We start from the raw sequence: 8,456 nt of genomic DNA on the forward strand, positions 1-8,456 counted from the left end.
TTTACACCACCATCAGTCACCAAGGAAACTTACAGTTTTAGTAAGGATTTTTAAAACAAAACCAAGGAATTGTGAATGGCAAGTATATATTTCTATATGTTTCTTTTGCAGTGAATGAAGTAAATAACATTCCTCTCTAAATTATAAAAATCTGCCAGAGTCAATTGTTCTAAGGAAACATGTCTTTGTTTCTAAATATTTACTTTTGAAAAGTCCTATGTAGTCAAGCTGTTTCTTCTTATTTACCAGTTTACTTTTTACTTTTTTTTTTAAACCTGAACATATAAGCATACTTTTATAATTATGGAATTGGAAAAATGTTGTGTTTGAGTGTCTTTTATCTTTTTGTGAGCGTTCCTTACCCTCTTGATGAAAGCTGTGTACCCTTCCTTCAGAATAATACACTAAGGCTCCCACCCACAAACTTCTGTACACAGTTTCAAAAAGTTTAGGACCTTTGATTTTGTTCATTTCATTGTCTGATATACAAAAACAAACAAACAAACAAACAAACAAAAAATATGATCCAAAAGCTCTTAAGATTTTTCACAACATGACTTGGTAGTTGAACGTGAACGTGAAGTTGCTCAGTTGTGTCCGACTCTTTGCGACCCCATGGACTGTAGCCTACCAGGGTCCTCTGTCCATGGGATTTTCCAGGCAATAGTACTGGAATGGATTGCCATTTCCTTCGCCAAGGGATCTTCCCAACCCAGGGATTGAACCCGGGTCTCCCGCATCATAGGCAGACGCTTTACCATCTAAGCCACCAGGGAAGCCACTTGATAGTTGAGGGAGTATGTAATTTCCTCGGTTCTCTCTCATCACAACAAAAATTTGAAACAACAGACCAGCATTACAGCTCTTGGACAGACCAGTTTCACAGCTGTCAGTTACAGCTCTGTGTTACAGCTCAGTTTTATTTAGAAAATAAAGGAAAATACATCCGCGAGGCATGAGGGCATAAAGGCCCAAAAGACACGGAGAGAAGAGAGAGAGAGACCTCCGATCTTTTGGCTCCTCTTTTTTTTTTTAATCTTGTTATTTTTGGATTTTTTTTTTTTTTAGTTTCTTTTTTTTTTTTTAGTTTCTTTTTTTTTTTAATTTTATTTTATTTAACTTTACAATATTGTATTGGTCTTGCCATATATCAAAATGAATCTGCCACAGGGATACATGTGTTCCCCATCCTGAACCCTCCTCCCTCCTCCCTCCCCATACCATCCCTCTGGGTCGTCCCAGTGCACCAGCCCCAAGCATCCAGTATCGTGCATCGAACCTGGACTGGTGACTCGTTTCATATATATTATACTTATTTCAATGCCATTCTCCCAAATCATCCCACCCTCTCCATCTCCCACAGAGTGGTTCCTCTTTATATGTTTTTTCTCCTCCCCCTGGGCCTGCCCTATGTAAATCGGGCTGGCCAGGAGTGCTGTTTGTTCTACTAGAGGTCCTCACTCTGGTCCGCAGACCTTCCTTTGTTCTATTTTCATGGACTTTTCCCTTCCTTGTCTTTTAGCCACCGCCATTCTGGACTCATTTTTCCTGTTCTAACTACCTGACAGTAATGCATTCCAAATTGTCCAAAAACTTTCCTAATCAGTACCATGTATCAGAAGAAATCACATAAGTCACAGCTGACAAAACCCAATTGCCCTCCTTTACATTGGTCTTGGGTTAATTTGAACAGGGATGATGATAGGAAAATAACTAAAATTCCCCAATCCAGATTTTCTTTGTGCCACGTTGTCAAATGAAACTTTCCCTCTGAACTATTGAAAAACTGATAAATACAGAAATTGTATGGTGATCTGTTTTGTGAAACAAACATCTGTCTTAAAAAGTTCCTCCTGTATAGCCTGGGAAATCTGGAGACATTTCCAAGACTACTGATCATAAAGAACTGAAGGTCGAAAGCAATGACTTTGTCAACAGATTTGAACATCTGCTCACTGTCAATAATCTTAATATCTCATCTACTCTGCATTCTCCCAAGTTTTCCTTGGTTCTACCTGAAATGAAAATGGAAAGCAGCCTCAACTCACCATGCAGGCTACATTTTCTCTTTACACTTAGAAAATCAGCACCATAAATGAAAAAAAAAAAATATCTTTCTACATATAAGTTTATTAGATTTTTTGCCCTCCATAGATTACAATAGTTTCCTTAGCCTTTTCCAATCTCATATTGTTTTTTTCTTAATTGATGATTTCAAAAATCCCAGATTATCCTGTAGATTTCCAGCTTTCTTCAAGGAAGGACAAAAATAAATATTTAACTGCCCTTACTATTACAGGCAGACATAGCAATACAAGTGAGAAATAAACCTGAGAGTGTATAAAAGTGAAAATCTATGTCATTATTATACGTTGTGAAATAATTTCTAACATCATTCCCTTTAAGACAAAATGAAGTATTCTAGAATTCTTTACTTCACTTACTTTTACCATTTCATCACAGTCTGTGTGGCTCTATTTAAATTATATATATATATATATATATATATATAATTTGAAAGCATGCTTATTTTTTTCAATTGAAGTATAGTTGTTTTTTTTTGGGGGGGGGGCAGGGGGGCCGCTTCCCTGACAGCTCAGTTGGTAAAGAAGCTTCCTGCAATGCAGGAGACCCCAGTTCAATTCCTGGGTCAGGAAGATCTGCTGGAGAAGGGATAGACTACCCACTTCAGTATTCTTGGGCTTCCCTTGTGGCTCAACTGGCAAAGAATCTGCCTGCAATGTAGGAGACCTGGGTTTGATCCCTGGGTTGGGCAGATCCCCTGGAAAAGGGAAAGGCTACCCATTCCAGTATTCTGGCCTAAAGAATTACATGGACTGTGCAGGCCTTGGGGTTGCAAAGAGTCGGATATGACTGATTGACTTTCACTTTCACTTTTCATAGTTGATTTACAATGTTATATAAGTTATGTTATGTTAGTTTCTAGTGTATAGCAAAGTGATCTATATACTATACATATAAATACATGTTATATATTTATATGTTATATATATATTATATATTTATATATGTTATAAATATATAACATACATTTATATATATAATAGATATATACATTCTTTCCCATTATGGTTTATTATAGTACTAAATATGGTTCCTTTTGCTATACAATAAGGACCTTATTGTTTATCCACTCTATGTGTAACAGTTTGTATCTGTTATGCTAATCCCAAACCCCTAATTTATCCCTCCTCCACCTGATTTTCTCTTAGGCAACATTAAATTTGTTATCTGTGAGTCTGTTCCTGTTTTGTAAATAAGTTCACATGTGTCATTTTTCATATTCCAGATATGTGATATCATGTGATATTTGTCTCTGTCTTACTTCTTTCACTTAGTAATATAGTCTATGCTGCTGCTGCTGCTAAGTCACTTCAGTCATGTCTGACTCTGTGTGACCCCATAGACGGCAGCCCACCAGGCTCCAGCATCCCTGGGATTTTCCAGGCAAGAACACTGGAGTGGGTTGCCATTTCTTTCTCCAAGGCATGAAAGTGAAAAGGGAAAGGGAAGTCACTCAGTCATGTCCGACTGTGCAACCCCATGAACCACAGCACTCCAGGCCTCCCTGTCGATCACCAACTCCCGGAGTCCACCCAAACCCATGTCCATTGAGTCGGTGATGCCATCCAACCCTCTCATCCTCTGTTGTCCCCTTCTCCTCCTGCCCTCAATCTTTCCCAGAATCAGGGTCTGTTCAAATGAGTCAGTGCTGTTCACAGCAAATTGTTGAAAATTCTTTGAGATGGGCATACCAGACCACCTTACCTGCCTCCTGCTAAATCAGTATGCAGGTCAAGAAGCAGCAATTAGAACTGGACATGGAACGGTTGAGTGGTTCAAAATCGGTAAAGGATCACAACAAGGCTGTATATTGTCACCCTGCTTATTTAACTTAAATGCAGAGTACATCATGTGAAATGCCAGGCTGGATGAAGCACAAGCTGGAATCAAGATTGCTGGGGGAAATATCAATAACCTCAGGTATGCAGAAAACACCAACCTAATGGAAGAAAGTGAAGAGGGAACTAAAGAGCCACTTGATGAAGGTGAATGAAGAGAGTGAAAAGCTGTCTTAAAAACTCAACATTCAAATAACAAAGATCATGGCATCCAGTCCCATCACTTCATTGCAAATAGATGGGGAAGAAATGGAAACAATGACAGACTTTATTTTCTTAGGCTCCAAAACCACTGTAGACAGAGACTGCAGCAATGAAATTAAAAGATGGAAGAAAAGCTATGGCAAACCTAGACAGCGTATTAAAGAGCAGAGACATCACTTTGCTGACAAAGGTATGTATAGTCAAAACTATGGTTTTTCCAATAGTCATGTATGGATGTGAGAGTTACACCATAAAGAAACCTGAGTGCTGAAGAATTGATACTTCTGAACTGTGGTGCTGGAGAAGACTTGAGAGTCCCCTGGACAGCAAGGATATCAAACCAGTCAATTGTAAAGGAAACCAAGCTTGAATAATCATTGGAAGTATTGATGATGAAGCTGAAACTGCAAAAATTTGGCCACCTCATGCAAAGAGCTGACTCATTGGAAAAGACCCTGATTCTGGGAAAGATTGAAGGCAGAAGAAGGGCATGACAGAGGATGAGATGGTTGGATGGCATCACTGACACAATGGACATGAGTTTGAGCAAACACTGGGAGATAGTGAAGGACAGGGAAGCCTGGTGTGCTTCAGTCCATGGGGTCTCCAAGAGCTGGACACAACTGAGCAACTGAACAACAACAATAAAAGAAGTCACTGAAAGTGTAATATATACCACTGGATTTTAATATAACAGCAACAGATTGTCTTTGATATGATTTCAGTTTCCACATTGCAAGTGACCATTCAGAAACTGTATATAATGAGTTAATGTTTAGTATCAAAGTAGAATATCTATAATCATCTGTAAAGTGTATATGTGTGTGAAGCTGGATTTATTTCATATATTGCAAGCAAAATAAAAATAAAACACAGTAAGTAACAAAACAGATATGGAAATATATTAAGCAAGATATTAAAGAATCCTTTTAAAAATAAAAAGCAATGCCATTTTCCTCATTAAATTTTGTGGGTTTGGAAAATATAATTATTAAAATGTAATAAATTTATTATTGTCATGTTTAAATGAATTAATATATAAATATATTTCAAATGTTACTGTTTTATATTTAACATAGTAACTACCAACATATGTACTACACATAAACAAAAATGTTGTGGGACTCTCAATCATCCTACTAGTGCAAAGGAGTCTTGACACCCAAAACTTTGAAAACTGTTGAATGAAAGAATGCTATATAACTTGTCTAATGACACACAGGAATAGACATTCATCTGTCCCTTCAAACCCTGTATTTTTCTTCACCAATTATTTATAATTGAGTAAAAGAATGAGTATTTGAAAATATGCCCTAGAAGTTGAAAATTAAGGTACATATCCTTTATTTATGCTGTTTATTAGAATGCAAGTTCTGTGAGGTGTTTTTGGTTACTTTGTAACCTTATTAGTTAGTACCTCAAAAAATTCTTGACACTCAATAATTGCTTTATAAGTTAACAAGTACTAAGAATATATACCAGAGAGGTTGAAAAAAACAATAACAAATCGCAGATAAGGTAACATCTATATTCTCACTATTGGATATTTCCTTCTATTTTTTTCTTTCTTAAGACTTTACTACTTTACTTTGGTCCCTTTTTCTGGCAACTCAGTTCCCTCCTCTCTTCATTATACTCTTTTTCTCCAGTCAGTTCCAGGGTCCCTAAGTCTTGTTAACCCAACCTCTAACCAGTTAATCAAAATCCATATAACAAAATTACTATAATATCAGTAATATTTTGCTATTGTTGGCCAAATGTCTTTTATTTGGGCTTGCCATTGATGATCAAAATCACTATATAAAGTGTTTTTTTCTGGTGAAAAGAGTAGCCTACCTTTATCATATCATAAAACATAGTTTTATCTATAAGGAATGGGGATCGTTTGACATTTTAATTAAAGGTATGACATCATGTAATATATATTATACAAATACAATGGGCAGCATTTGGAATGAAAGACTGGAAACAGATTTCTTAGGAAGCTATTGCAGTAAAAAGGAAGATTAAGAATGTGAACTAAAACAAAAGCAATTAGCTTGAAGTTAAAGGAGAAATATTCTAGAAACATGCAAGAGACTGTAATTATATGTGAGATAAGGCAAAACTCAGGAATACTGAAATAATGTATTCACTTTCTAAGAGAATAAAAAATGTTAAACTTGAGATAATGGGTATAAGGGAAAAAAAGTGTGTAAAAGAAAAAATTAGTTTGGAAATCTTGACATCAGGTGCCTATGAAGCAGTGCAATGAAGATGTTTAGGTAGCATTTAGAAATATCTGGTGATGACTTTGAGAAGAAAGACCAGGGAAAGAGCCTTGACAATCACATATTATAGGTGAAATAGGAGCCAATAAGAAGGGTGAAATCAATTAGTAAAACAGAGAATGAGCCCTTAAAGTCCCTATGGGTAGGAACCTATGGCTCAATTATCTCAAATATTTTTGGAAAGTTAAATAGGACAGAATAATATACTTTATAAATCAAAACTGAATAGGGACATTCTTTGCATCATCTATCCATAAATAAAAATATACGGATTTTTAAAATAAAATAAAGTAAGAAAAAATAAACTAAGAAAAATTTTGCTTATCAAACTCCATGGCTCATAATTGAATCATAAAATGACTGCATACTGTATATTCAGTAGGAAAATATTTATAATATTAGACTAAATATAAGATTGAATCTTAAAATGCTAAGTGATACGTAGTATGTAATACTATGATTACATAGTATGAAAATGTCATCACATAAATAACTGTTGGGAAGCAGAATATAATATTTAAATGTAGACTCAATTACCAGATTTTCTGCTTTGAATACAAGTTTTGACAATATTTTATATTCGAGTATGTGTTTTACTATTTCTTTGAGTCTCAGTTTCCTCTTTCGTAAATTGAGAATAATAATAGGGTCTCTCTCTCTCTCTCATGGAGAGCTTTAAATCTGATAATTCGTGTTTTTAGAACATAACTAGCACTTTGGAACTGCTGCTAGATGTAATTTTTAATTTTGATTAGTGGAAGAAAATAGAGAAAATAAATTGCTATTTTTGCATGGTTGAATGCTGTTTCTTGAGGGAGCAGACACAGTGGCCAATCTCTATTAGTTTAATTTCTGCATCCTGGGCGAAGTTACTTAATTTCTCTCAGCAAATAATAAATAAATAATAGCAGCACTTACCCAATAAGAGTGTTGTAAACATTAAAGAAGATAAAGCCTGAAATAGTGCTTTTACATATTTAGAAGACAAATTTTCTATCTTAATGTTCATAAATTCTAAGTATTATTACTTTTGAAGGGTCATTTTATGCATTTCTTGTTTAAATTAATGTTTTATAAATATGCTGTTCCTGAAATACAAATTCAAAATAGAGAAATATCCAGCAAAATCTGTACTGATTTGAGCTTTCTTGACCTTCAAAAATAACTGCTCCTTTTTACATAATTTCATTACTCAATAAAAATAGTATATAATTATTATATAATATTGTGCAGTGATATTTAAGCTTACTTTGTGAATGTGTTAAAATATATGTGAATACCCATTCTTAAACTTAGGAAATCACAGACCATTTATTTTCATATGCTTGACATTTTGTGCATTATATTTTGACTTTTAATGTTTATGAGTTCTATGACAGAAAGTAAGCACATACCATCTTAAAACTGAGAGTGAATACTCAAGAAAATGCAGTTTTGGAGTTATATAATCTTAAGGTCAAGCAATATAAGCTCCTCACAATTTCCACACTTGAATAAAAAATAGGAAATGAGAAATGTCAAGGGTAACCAAGGCAATTCACAACTACATATAATAAACTAAATCCTTCAGAAACTAAGGAGTAAAACTAAGGTGCAAAAAGGACATCAATGCAAAATACAAATATATCTGTGAATGTTTTAAAACAAAATAAAGCACTCTACTGGTGTATCGTGTGTCTCAAGTGTTTATCCTTCCCTCTATAGTAATATGAATCATACCATTTCCTGAAGAATATATACAAATGTTATCATAACAGAACAAGTTCCCTTTAGGAATTTCAGGGCAAAATCATTGTGTTCTGAAAATGTGATGAGATATATGTAAACACTTACCAACTGCAGTATGCTGCTGCTGCTGCTAAGTCACTTCAGTCGTGTTCAGCTCTGTGCGACCCCATAGATGGCAGCCCATCAGGCTCCCCTGTCCCTGGGATTCTCCAGGCAAGAACACTGGAGTGGGTTGCCAAGTCTTTCTCCAATGCATGAAAGTGAAAAGTGAAAGTGAAGTCATCCAGTCGTGTCCAACTCTTAGCAACCCCATGGACTGCAGCCTACCAGG

General features: G+C 35.3%; 1 non-coding gene across 1 annotated transcript; it reads right to left on the reverse strand.

The window, feature by feature from the left end:
- Positions 1–704: 704 nt before the first annotated feature.
- TRNAH-AUG lies at positions 705–776 on the reverse strand. Its single transcript has one exon. It is a non-coding gene; the product is annotated as a tRNA-His (tRNA).
- Between the last annotated feature and the right edge of the window lie 7,680 nt (positions 777–8,456).

The sequence above is a fragment of the Bubalus bubalis genome, chromosome 4 (assembly GCF_019923935.1).
Source record: "Bubalus bubalis isolate 160015118507 breed Murrah chromosome 4, NDDB_SH_1, whole genome shotgun sequence".
Lineage (NCBI taxonomy): Eukaryota > Metazoa > Chordata > Mammalia > Artiodactyla > Bovidae > Bubalus > Bubalus bubalis.